The sequence below is a fragment of the Lycorma delicatula genome, chromosome 3 (assembly GCF_047948215.1).
Source record: "Lycorma delicatula isolate Av1 chromosome 3, ASM4794821v1, whole genome shotgun sequence".
NCBI lineage: Eukaryota > Metazoa > Arthropoda > Insecta > Hemiptera > Fulgoridae > Lycorma > Lycorma delicatula.
The window spans coordinates 208,705,070-208,719,457 of record NC_134457.1 but is presented as its reverse complement, the minus strand read 5'-3'; the positions used below and the strand labels follow the sequence as shown (position 1 = coordinate 208,719,457).

At 32.7% G+C, this 14,388-nt stretch overlaps 1 pseudogene; it reads left to right on the top strand.

The window, feature by feature from the left end:
- The first annotated feature begins 10,039 nt into the window (after positions 1-10,039).
- LOC142321301 (solute carrier family 52, riboflavin transporter, member 3-A-like) lies at positions 10,040-13,734 on the top strand (annotated as a pseudogene).
- Positions 13,735-14,388: the final 654 nt, after the last annotated feature.

Genomic DNA, 14,388 nt, shown 5'->3' with positions numbered 1-14,388 from the left:
TGCAATACCATCTAATTTCATTACTGTTACTCATAAAGTTGATAAAATGGGATAAATGACAAATTACATAATTCATGAACGTAACATATGCAGAATATTCAAAAAGTGACGCAACCTTATGGGAAAATGAGTGTTGCAATAGTTGTTGAAAGCGGCCTCCATTATGCAATTCACGTAATTGAATATGATGTTGCATGCTCTTAAATACATGTTGTTACATTTTTTGAGGAATTGCAGTGACACATCGTTCAATTTCGCTCTGTAATTTGTAAATGGTGTAAGGATGAGTTTTGTAAGCAGCATCCTTACGTTGCTTACAAAACTCATCCTTCTAATCCCCATCCTTATGGTATCCCCACAAGAAAAAGTCAAGAGGGAATAATTCAGGAGACCAAGGGGGCCACAACCCCTTTGAAATCACTTGTCCATGAAATCACTGATCCAAGAAAGTCATATTGTTGTTGGCTGTGTGAGCCATAGCATTGTTCTACTGAAACCATGTGTACTGTAGCTGTTCTGCAGGTAAGTTGTTTACAAATTGTTGCACCATTTGTATATAGCACTCACTGTTCACTGTGTCATGAAAGAATTGTACGGAGATTTGCTTATGTGAGATTGCACACCAAACACACACTTTTTGTCCATGCGGAGGAGACTCGTGGAGTGTGGATTTTCCGTACACCAAATACATGAATTCTATGCGTTCATGTATCCATCAAGGTAGAGCCATGCCTTGTCAGATCAAAACCAATCCTCGGCCCCATCTAGCATTACAGATGACATGAACCACTGACAGAAAGCTACACATTTTCCAGTGTCTGTAGGTAACAACTCGTGAACAATACAAATTCTGTACAGATGCATCTTTAAATACTAGTGCAATGCCATGTAGGCACTACCAGCAGAGGCTGGACCTAAGCCTATCTATCTAAGATAGGCATTGCACAGACTTCTTGGAACTAAGAAATATACAGCTTGCATGTCGATCAACTTTTTTGGTATTTTGGTCAACCACTTTTGGCTGCATCTGCCACATTCCCTGTTTCTTGGAACTTGTCATACAGCTGCTTGATGGAGGACTTATGTGATTCATCCAAACCATACTTTTCTGTGAAGTTTTCTGGGTCTGGGCATTGCTGGAACACTAATGTATTGGGAGACAATGAATATTCTCTACTACATTGTGTAACCCATTTTTCCTCATTTAAACCAGCAACAAAGCATTCTTCCATAAGGTTGCATTAATTTTTGAACACTCTGTACCTTATAATACTTTTGAAGAAAAAGCCTAGTGTTAGTAATGTAGTCCAGTTGTAATCTTGGTAGAAACATTTGTACGCTAACTTAGAGAGAAACTGTTGTGTTAGTAGTAACTTTTTTTTTAACTAAAGAACAAAATATAAAAATTTGCTATAAGAATTGTTTAAATTATAAACATATTGCTCATTTGTTTAAAAGAACAAAATCAAGTAATATTTATTATATATATATATATGTTTTAAGATAGAGTATAAGTTTCAGGTTTACCCAATAGGAGGGACCTCCGTCATTAATTTCATTTTTTTCTAGTGTCCAGGCAATCCTGCTGTCAGAGTTATCACCACTTTATCTTTTCCATCCTCCTCCAGTTCCACATTTTGAAAGCTTCTAATCTTTTCTCATCTTCCTTGCATAAAGTATACATGTCCATACAGTCAATTATACTTGGACAGTCATGTCCAAGTATAATGCTACAATCCATACAAAAAATTTGTCATGTCTTTTTCCTGAAATGTTTATCAAGCTTACTGTACAATAAACTTCTGTTTCTATTGAAAGTTTCTTTTGCCATTGCAATTCTAATTATTTCCTTTGTACATCTTGTGTCATCATAGGTAATGCTCCCAAGATGTTTAAAGGACTCCACCTCTTCAGTTTCTTCTCCTTCAAGATTAACTAACATTTTTTTCTTATCCTTGCCAACCATCATACATGTAGTGTTCTTATTGATTTCCATACCAAAGTCCTTACACACTCTATGTTCTCCAGTATTTCTCCAAGAGTCTTGATATTTTCTGCTAGCAATACCATGTCATCAGCAAATCTGATGCATTCTATCCTCTTCCCACCAAAACACACACCTCCCTTCCCTTTCATGCACTTTCCTATGATCCTCAAAGTAAATGTTAGACAGTGTAGGTGAAAGACAGCATCCCGGTTTAACACCCCTTCCAATCTTGCCTTCTTCCATTGAGTCATTTCATACTTGAACTTTTACTTCATGTTCAAGTCAGAAACTTAACCTTCTTTCCTTCCTTCCTTCCAGTCAACACTGTTATTTTTTGGAATGGTCATTTTTTATCCCACTGTACAAGGTCTAAAGACTTTTCAAGATATATGAAAACACATCTTATCTTTTCTTAATGTACCTTTCACCAATAGCTTTCAATAATCCAATAGCATCTCCTGTACTCCTTCCCTTCTGAAAACCAAACTGTTCTTCAGCAGTTGATTCAGAAAGCCTACTTGATATCCTTCTATTCGTAATCCACAGAAGCACTTAGCTCCATGGGACAACAAACTCCCATTGTTCTGAACTCCTCACAGTTGATTGCATTCTTTTTCTTCGTAATTGGTGTCATCACATTTAATAAGAAATCTGTTGGCCATTTATCCTCTCATAAATCTCATTACTTAAATGTAAAACTTACCAAACCTTTTAGAATTTCTATCAGTAATTCATCAATCCCACAGGCTTTTCTGGCCTTCATTTCTTTTAAAGCTTTTACGACTTCTACCTCCAGAATATAATAGCCTTTTTCTTCTTCACACAGTCTTGCCCCTTCCTCTAAGCTAACTTCATTTGGTTGGTGTTCTAGGTCATACAGCCCTCCTATGTATTCTTTCCATCTTCATGAAACTTCTTGAGAATCCCTACCTAATGTCCCATCTTTATTTTTAGTTTCCATTCTTAGTGCACTTCCTTTCCCTTGAAAACATATTTGCTTGGCCTTTCTGTACATTATGTCAAATTTTCTTCTTTCTCCAACTGTTCTATCTCATCACACTTGTTTCTCATTCATTTCTCCCTTGCTTTTTCAACTTCTCCCCAAAACTCCTTATTTAAGCTTGTATAATTTTCTTCCTTCATCACTGTGTACATTTTTTCACTTCCTTCTTTCTTCTATCTTCTGTACTATGGCTTTAATAACCCACTCTTTCTTTGTTCTATTACTTTTTATACCCTATCACATTTATAGCAGCCCTTTTCAGATTCTCATCCTGATCCATTTTCCATTTATATCGGTAAAACTCGCTTTCCGTCACAATATTCTTGATTACAATATTGTTTAATATTGTTGAACAAAAAAATAATAATACAGAAAATCGTTTTTTTTGGTCATGGAATTAAGAGAAATGATGTAACTAGAATAATTAATTTCATGTAATTTTGTGATAAAATAACATTTCTAAAGAGATTAAACCACTGTTATAATTATTGTTATGCTTTTGTGTTATTGATGGAAGAAGTTTTATTAATACTTATTGTTTATATTACATCTTTTACAAATTAAACTGACTCTTAGTTTTCCATTATACTGTGTAATAAATAATTTAACATAAAATTATTTACTCCTCTGCAGTTATTCATATTTTCAGCAAGTTTACTTTCATTGAAGAAACATCATCAGTTGTGCGTACAGAAAGCATTTACATTTTTAGCTACTTAAAATTGTAATTACTATTCTCCTTATTTGTTTTTAACCTTGCATTAGTTGAATAATTTTATACATTGCACCAATGTATCTAAAAAAAATCATTCTGCATGATTAAATTGAATACAGTTCTTTATACAAATTATTTATAGATCTAAAGAAACAACAGATTAATATTTTATTATAGAATTTGAATGTTAGTTTGTACATAAAATAACATTAAAAATTTTTTGTTAGAGTTTTTTTCCAAGAAAACATTAACCTTTCTTTAGAATATGTAAATTCATTTAAATTTTCTTTATCACTAATATTTGTATTGGGTTTATAATATAAAAACATTTACAGAAGCTCTAAAATAAAAAATTGACCACAATTATTAGGAAAATTTACAGTAATAAAAAAAAATTAAACTTTGATGATCTTGTTTGTTGGAGATTCACTTAAACCTAACAACAAGCAAATGGAATAAAAGTTGTATACAAATTCCTCTGGAATTTGAATCCAGGACCTGATATGATACTTTATCTCAAATTATACACCCTAGTTGACTACAGCTAAATTGAAGAAGATCAATCAGGAGCTATTATCCAATAAGTTTTCAGGGTGTAGTTATTTATAAAAGTAGTTCCATGCTACATACTTCCAAACAATCTGTCAGTCTCTGTTTTAATGTAGATAATTTGATTAACATTTTTATTTTTATCACGTTCATAAAATTTTTTGAGGTTTGATTAAAGAACTTAAAATCTATTTATTTCCAGATTTCAAAAATCTGTATGGATATAATTACTATTTAATTTTTATTTCCCTGTCTATTAAACGATCGAGTACTACATATTAAGGGAAGATATATAGGTTAAAAATGTCGGGTGGCTAGTTGTATTTCTCAGAGTTTCAAGATCCCAGAGTCCAAATGGAAAAAGACAACTAGGATGCAAATTCTTAATGCATGTTTGTGTATGTATGTAAACATCTGTTTTACATAATATGAAATCTGATATGTTGGTATTGTGGTGACTCATGTGTACAGGGCATTGATGCCATTAAATTTTATGAAAATTTTACATAGGTTTCAGTAGTTTCCCTTTAAACCATGATTACTATTTCAAGGTCGGTACATTTAAATATTAATTTCACTGGGAACTTTAATTTTAATAAGGTAAAACATATGATTACTCCCATATCCAGAAAATAATCAAATTGTGTAGGATGATCCCTTAGGGAAACTATAAGTACTTTCTTAACCAAGGTGAAGTTTGGTGAAAAGTCTATCTTAATTACTGTTAATAATGTAAAAAAAATTAATCTTTCATCCCCCCTGACTTTTGAAATTAAAATGCATTAAAGCAGAAATTCTTGTAAAGAGTAATGTGGAACCTGGAAAGGGCACAACCCTCCTCTTTGATTTTGCGGGCAGAATTGGATAGTTCTTAAACATTTTTGTAATTATTTACTTACATAAATCATTTTTAGGTTAAAGTTATTTTTTGTAGGTTTTAAAATTATTAAATAATTGCGGAAGTAAGTGAAAATCAAAGGTTAAAAATTCTTTTCAAATTTATCATTAGAAGGATTAAATTTTACCTTTACACAGATACGGGAAAAATTTAGCAGCACGTTTCCCAGCGGTTTTTTAGAAGTAGATGGCTGAATGATCCTTTGTCTATCGCACATTTATAACAATTTTCTTCACATATTAAAATTATAGTCATATTAATTAATTATACGAGGTGCTACCCAAAAGTACGGGAAATTTAAATTTAGCGCGTGAACCAATGCTGGTACGACCTGCTGCCACTAGATGTGGCTAACAGTACTCTTTGTGAATCAGTGTTCCAATAGCTGCATTGTTGACTTTCGTGCGGTTGTGTAACGTTGTGTTTTACTGCTTCGGCGAAGTTATAAATGGCAGATTTTATGGAGCAAAGAACCTGCATCAAATTTTGCTCATGCTTAAAAAAACTGGTGCAGAAACCCATCGCATGCTTGTGGAAGTATTTGGTGACAATGCTGTGAGTAAAAGTAAAACTTTTTTGTGGTAGAAACGATTCAAAGATGGACGAACGACAGTCGATGACGATGAGCGCAACACCGCGAAAGTGGGAGAGGCTATTGTTGCAGATCGTGGACAAACAATCCATGATGTTTGTGCAATCGTACAAATGTCATATGGGTCCGTGCAACGTATCTTGTCGGACAATTTGAACATGAGACGCATCGCTGCAAAATTCGTACCGAGACTGTTGAACAGCGACCAGAAACAAAATCGCGTAGCTGTCTGTAGTGAATTGAAAAATTCAGCAAGAGATGACCCTAACTTCATCTCCAACATCATAACCGGTGATGAGACGTGGGTGTACGGGTATGACCCTGAAACTAAGCAGCAATCGTTGCAGTGGAAGTCGCCAAGTTCACCGCGGCCAAAAAAGCACGCCAAGTTCGCAGCAACATGAAGTCCATGATGATTGTTTTTTTCGACATCAAAGGCATCATCCATAAGGAATTTGTTCCTCTTGGTCAAATTGTTAATGGGATGTTCTATTGTGAAGTTTTGAAGCGGTTAAGTGAAAGCATTAGGGGCAAACGTTCAGATCTGTGGAGTAACAACAGCTGGGTTCTGCACCGTGACAACGCGCCCGCGCACACATCGCTGGCCGTTCGGAATTTCTTGGCTTCCAAAAAGACGGTAGTGATTCCCCACCCACCCTATTCGCCTGACATTGCCCCGTGCGACTTTTTTCTCTTTCCTAAAATAAAATTTCAATTGAAAGGCCGTCGTTTTAACACAATTGAGGAGATTCAGGAAGAAACGCAGAACGTGCTTCGAACACTTACACCTTCCAGGGATGCATGGAATCATGGGAAAAACGCTGGGATCACCGTATCAATACCCAAGGGGATTACTTTGAAGGAGACAGTGGAAATTATAAGTTATGGTAAGCTATTTTTATGATGAAATTCCCTGAACTTTTGGATAGCACCTTGTATATATTTAAAAAATTGTTTAATTTTTTTTTTTATTTACATAATGAATATATACTCATGAAGTCATATAAATACAATGAAGGCCAGGCCAGTCTTAGAAAGGCAACTTGAGAAGATAAATCCATAAATCTAGAGAAGCTATTTTTGGTTAGTGTAGAATGGAACAACTTTTTTTTAACTTTTAAGAAAATTAAATTGTATTGTAAAAAAAAAACAATCTGTCTAAAAATCAGATAACAACGATAAAAGTCAAAGGTAAAGACAGGCAAGCTTTGATTCAGAAAGTCATAAAATGAAAATGTAAAAAAACTTATCACTCTTACACCAAAACATACACCTCCCAAAACACTGATAATGGATAATTTAATTTTTCCCATTAATATTTTTATTATACCAGATTTTGGTGAATTTTGTTACTTATAATAATTACATTAATGATGATAATATGTCTGCTGTCCGTAATGTGAAATTTCTGGGTCACTTATTAGATGATAAATGTTCATGTTGTCTCTGTTTTAGTTGTCTGTTGTTTTTCTTTTTTTTTTAACAGGAAAACCACAGAGGTTGGGGAAATATACAAGAAGAAAAAAATTAAAATATTAAGGTTTGCTAGTGACATTGTCATTGTTATTCTGATTTTGTAAAAATTCTGAACAGTACAGATTAATTACTAGGAGGGAAATTCAGTTAGAAAATAAATAAAAATTAAATTCATGTTAGCAATAAGATTATCATTTCAAATATTATATTATGCAATTTCAAATTTATACTTTGTTGATTAATCGGCACTGTGGATTTAGATTTAATTATTTGTATAATGAATAAGTAATATACTAATATTATGATGTAATATACTTTCCCATATTTTTAATCACCGTTTGGATTCCGTTGTGTAATGATTTATTCAATGTTTCCTGTAGAAACGTATTGAATTAATTTTTGCCCTCATCAGGAGCTGTGTTTGTAGATTAAGTAGATGCATAAACTTGTATTATTCGCCTATTTATCTCTAATACTATAATTTTTTTTTTTTATTCTGACTATTGTTTTCTATTCTTTAATACTCGTTTAGTAACCACTACATTAAATATATTGTACTGTGCTTCTTCTAGTTTCTATGATTCTTTACAGCATCAAAGGAAATGTGAAGTTTCTCTGTCTTTATTTGTCAATAATTTTTGAAGAACTGTTTCTCTGTTGATTGAAAACTACACCCATTAAAAGCAAAACGTTTAAAATTGGTTTTTTTAACATTTAACGTTTAAAAGGCTTTTTTTAACAAATAAGATATCTGTAAAAAAAAACTACACTTTGTGTCAATATGTGTTTTCTTCATATTAAGTTATAGATTTTTTTCTATAATCGAAGTGCTTTTACATTTTTTCACTGCACTGACATTTTAGTTATGATTTTTGAAGTTGTTTATGCAAGTTTAGCCAACCTGATTATATATTTACTTATTTCACCAACGTTTTGTGAATATTGCATAAAAGTAAGGTGTATATTGCACATATGTTGCTAAATTTGTTCTGTTTACTTGGGAGCCAATCAGTTTGGATTGATCAGAATTTTTAATACAACATCTACCTTAGATAAATATATATTTATATTGTCAGAAAGATAAAAATCTCAAAACTTAAAATTTTAATTAACATTATGTTTAGATGCTTGTTATTAATGTTTGATAATGGATAATTAAATTTTTTCCATTACTATTTTGATAATACCAGATTTTGTTGCTTTTAATAAAGATTAATGCTGATGATATGTTTATTGTTCATAATGTGAAATTTCTGCTTCACTTGTTAGATTATAAATAATCATAAAATGTTCAAATTGATTTTATTTACAAAAATCTAACCTACTGTTTTGTTTTAAATTGTCCTAATAATACACTATGCCTGTCATCATCATTATGAAGTGTATATTTAGGCCTCGGTAATTTCCTGTCTGAAATACAGTATGCCTCTCTTTTTGCTATTTCAGAAATCAGAAAGAGTCTTTGAGGTTCAAAAATGCTGTTAAACCATTGTTTGGTGTCCATAATTATGAATCATGTCTACTGTTGATTAATAAATTAAAAATTCAAACTTATTTGTATATTTACGATGTGTATATTAATGTGTATCTTTGTAAAGAAATAAGAGTCATAATTTATTGCTAAAAAAAAATAATAACCATATTTATCAAAAAAGATAACAGAACAGTTTTTTTTTTAACTCAGTACAATAATTTGGCATACAAGAGAGGACCTTATTACGATTATATAGCCACATGCTATAATTAACCAACCAACTTAAAATATCTTTCCACTAATTTATTTAAAATAAATTTTCTATTGCAGAACTAGTATTACACTTTCAATGAGTTTTTAACCATATTGGTGTTGAAAACCTTTCATGCAATTTTCATTAGTGCCTTCTAAATGACATGCTACCAAGCATCCATCTCATCCTCTGCAGAAAAACAATGCTTAAATGCAGACCCAGAAATTAAACAAAAAAAAAATCTGTACTTTATTTTGTACCTTCTTGTGCTTACTTAATATTATTTCTTTCATTTATTATTTTTATGTATTAATATTTACTTGGAAACATTTTTCTTTTCTCTTTTGAGACTACTCTGATGAGGGTTTATTCAGTCACCCTTATTCTGACCAGGTGAATAGGACAATAACTTCTTTTTTTATCCAAGGAACAGCACACCAACCATTCCTGATGTGTTCTACATAATGTGTATAGTATATTTGTATGTTTAAAAACTGAATATGGACAGAAAAATACCAGTAAGTAAAAATTAAATAGATATAAATAAATTTTTTTTTAGCTTAAATTTTGTATAAATTTCAGTCCAAATTGATGAAGCCTACCTTTCAGAATGATTAACACTGAAAAATAATTTCTATATTATGTATGGATTAGTTTATTTCTTTTCACCTAGTATTTTCCATTCCTAGATTTATTATAGAATTAATAAGTTTTTTTACACCTATTTAACAAATAGATGTATCTTTTGTGTAAATTTGATTTCTCATACGGTATATCATCATAACTACAGGTCAATTGTTAGATTTAAGCCTTGGCTTAAACTTTTACATTGTGTGTCATTAGTGAAGATTTATATTACTGTAAAAAGATTTACCTTGTAGTCGCTTAAAATTAATTTGATTTTTCTGAGTAGTTTACATATGTTGTTTCACAAATATTTTGCTGGTATATTTCGTTGCAGCTCATGTTTTTCATAAAATTCTATTAATCCATCAAACAGATGTTGTTCTGCAGTCACTATATTAGATTGTTTTTATTTTCAGGTTAACCGAAGGGACCTCTCTTCTTCATCAGACAGTTACCGAGACAAAAATGGTTGAAAGTTGTTGGACTTGTGACAATCGGCTGTTAGTCTATATATTAGCTGGATTATTTGGAATCAGTGCTTGGCTGTCTGTAAACGCTATGTACACACAACTTCCAATCCTCGTTGAAACTGCACCAGAAGGTTGGAATCTTCCGTCTTACCTTTCCATATTAATATAGGCCCCGTTATATATAGCGTTTTTCAACGATATGCGCCGAGTGCGGTTCGTGATAGCGCATTAATATCTTTTATAATGATGCTTGGTACAGCTTCTCTTTTACTATGTCATTTTTTTATTATCAGACAACAATAGTTTTTGGAGTAAGACACAGTACACCTTTATTTATTCTAACATTCTGCATCGCTCTTGTCGGTTGTACTAGTTCTGTCCTTTTTATTCCTTTTATGAATAATTATCCCGAGATTCATTTAGTTTCTTACCTTGTCAGGGAAGGATTGAGTGGTTTTATACCTAGTATAATTTCATTAGTTCAAGGTGTAGGAATAACAAGGTGTGTTAATAAGACTATAGAAAACGGTACTGTTATAAAAGTTAATGAAATGTCTCCACCGTTGTTTTCATCTCAGATATTCTTCCTGCTGATGTTTTTGTTAATGTGTGCAAGCATGATTTCTTTCTTTCTTTTAAATAAACTTCCATCGTGCAAAACTTTGAAACTTAGAAGAAAATCAACTTCAGCTACTAGGTCATCGACAATGGAAACGACCGATAATAATTGTTTAGACACCCATTTAGATAACCAGATGATGAATCAAATTCCTAAATCTACTACATCTTCTCTGTCTCCTGCTCTTTATATAGGACTTCTTTTTCTTCAGTCCGTGATCTCAATCATGTTTGCAAATGGTGCTCTACCTAGTATACAGTCGTATTCTTGCCTTCCATATGGAAATTTTGCGTATCATTTAGCTGTTAATTTAGCTAATATGGCAAATCCAGCTGCTTGTTTTGTGGCATTTTTTTTACCACGTACTTCACTTTTATCAATTTCTGTTATGAGTACTATGGCTGCAGTTGCGCCATATACAATATAACAACTGCAGCATTTAGTCCTGAACCACCACTACAACATAAAGTTATCGGAATTATTGTTATTGTAAGTATAATTATTGTATTTTTATTTATCTTTAAATCTTACGTAATAATATTTAAATTTACAGCTTATTTTAAATAATGTCTTTTATAGTTAAAACTCATTTACGGTCGCCGTTAACAGGTTTTAAGAAATTATTTGTTCTTGTTGCTAACAAAGGTATACATTCAGTTACATCAAAATGCCCTTCTTTATGTCAAGTTAAAAGAAAATTTATAGACATTACTCCGATCCATTTTTTAGAGACAATCCCAAATCATATTAGACACACATAATGAAACTGCAAAATAGATTAAATTAAGATATTTGTGAAATCGATACCAATATCAAAAGTCAGAAGGGCTTAATGAATGAATTCCCTACCAGGTAAGATAGGTTTCCTGCTCGTACAAATTTAACTAAGAATTGTCATTTTTAGCATTACTTATTTATAATCAGTAGATTATAAATTTTCATAAACATGCACTTCACTCTACTACTTCACTTAGGTACTGTCATTTGTTATCATTAGCCCCAAGATAACAATTTGAAATAAGTTTATCAGATTGTCTTTGGTAAGTAATTCACTCTGCTGTAATCAGGTCCACTAGATAAATCATTTAATGAAATATATTTTTTGAATTTGTGCTTGAATTCATTGAATTTTTAATTTGTTAGTGTCAAATTAGAACTTGTTGCAAACCACAATAAGTTGTCCTTGAAGCGTTTCAATAGAGAGCGTTTTCCATAGAGTATATTGTATTAGTTTTCTGAAAACATTGTGTGGGGTTTTGTTTAGGGAAATTATCGGCGTTGTTACAGTTTTATTTTTTACTTTTTCTGTTGCTAACGAATCCTATTTCTTCATAACGATAAGTTTAACGTAGGATATAATTATAATAACTCTTTATTATCATGTAAAGTGAAAGTAGTGGGGTATACAAATTGAGAGGGAGTAAAATTATTCATAGCCAGACGAGAGAAGACGTGTTTAATGTTTTTAACTTTATGACAAAGGAGCCACAAGGTCGACCGATCCTTCTTAAACAAGTTCAGAAACGTGTGGCCCAAGCTACGCGAATTTCACTTGAAAAGTGTGTTCAAAAATTTTAAACGAAGCAAAAACTAATACCGATAAAGACTTTAGCACTCCTAAAATATATCGTAACAGTAAAAATACTAAATCGTTCACGATAACTGATAAAAAGTATCATTCGTGAAACGATTTATAATTTTCACATTGATGAAGGTGATCGCGTTACTCCTTGATCGCTATTACCGGTCATAAAAGAGGAAATCAATTTTCCCGGAAGCCTTACATGAGGGTTTCAAATGGAAAAAACTAATAATAGAAAAACTTTAGAAGAAAAATCAGAAAATCGGGAACTAAGGCTACGTTATTTAAAAGCTATTAAAGAGTACCGTAACCAAAACGATTTTCACGGACGAATCCTATGTACATGCCACTCATACCAAACCACTATCTTTGAATGACAAGCTCTGACCACAGCCTTGCTGCTCCAATCTCTAACGACAAGAGTGTAGTAATAGTAGCGAGCGATAGGTAAAACAACAATTAATTCTTAATTTTCCCTCTAATCAGTCATCGTCATTGTTAATGCTTCGTACCATAACGTGCATCTGAACCGCACTCCGAATTCGAACTCGCAAAAAGCAGACATGACTGATTAGCTCACACAAAATAACGTGTCATTTACGAATATAATGTTGAAACCAGAACTGTACGGTTTAATAAGACTTCATAAACCACGTGTTAAATTATTTAAAATCGATTCAGTTTTATCCGAGAAAGGTTACAGTGTGTTTAGATTGACTCCTTTTTCTTCGGAATTATATTCGATTGAAAATATTTGGGCGGTTTTAAAAGAGTATGTCGCGAAAATTTTTTAAATTTTAAATTAGATAATACTAAAATTAGAAAATTGTATTTGCTAGAAAAGTAAATAACGAGCAAATTCAATTACGAATTCCGAATGTAAATCAAGGTGCACCATGTCAAGAAAATAGAAACATCTTATTTGTCTCTGGAACCTTTAATTGATAATGCTGTTAAAAATATCATTATTAACGTTAAAGGCGATAGCGATTATAGTGTTTTGAGGGATGATTATGATTTAAATATTAGCGGTGTAAATATAAGCGATGATAAGTTATAAAAAATTGAAGTAGCGGTTAAAATCAGTGTTCATACGTAGTATAGTACTTCTCCGCCTTTTTTCCTTCTTCCTTCTTCGTCAGTGATTCTCGCGAGTGACGCTGTGAAAGCGTCGTGTTCGAATATGCATATGATACGTTTGAACACGTCCTGCTCTCAACAGTATAAAATAGGCGTAAGGGATTGCAGAACATCAATTTAGTTTCGAATTCGAAGCGGCGTCTGATGCCTTTAAGTTTTTAAAAACGTAGTTTCATTGAAAATAATACTAATTGAGGTTTCGGTTTTTTAGTACTCGATCAAACAGTGTAGCTGTTTTTTTCCATTTAGATTTTTGTGCAGAAGGGATAAATTTGTGAAAAAACGAAATGAGCCACCTACATCCAGTGAATCAGTTGGTAAAAGACAAGATTGTACAATGATAGCCTGATTCCCTAGGGAAAGACAACCTCCGTACCATGCCCTGATTGGTTTCACCGGAGGTCATCTTTTAAACCTTGGCATATGGCATCTCTCACAGTCACCTCGGCCCAAAATACCACCGAAGAGAATGCCATAAGCGACAGCGACATTACCAACGGTGTTACTATTTCTAAAAATAACAAAACACATCTCTCGTCTCAAGCAAGACTGAAGACTATAGTCGTCAAAGGAACTGAATCACCTACCTACCCGAAGGGTAAAGTGAGTTCACTTGCAACACAAACGCGGAAGAACACTAAAAAAAAAAACACGAAAATAAAACTAATAACAAAACAACCAGAACGATATAACCTAATAAAACAAAAACAACACTAACAAGAAATCGTAACAAAACAAAGTACGCATGTACAAGACCAAGCAGCAACCTAGATTTCCTGTGAAATCCGTTCCCCAGCCAAATAGTGCAGAAATTCTGCAACCACTGACCATTCAGCTCGGTCCTTCTAGTTTTGACTGATGTCAAACGTTCCTCCGATGGTATCCAATCGAAAAATTACTGCGGTGCGCTCCAGATCGTATTTGGCGCACTATTGCAACACATGAAAGGCATCGTCCTGCACTCTACCCTGCGAGCACAGACCAGAATGCACCAGGCCGAACC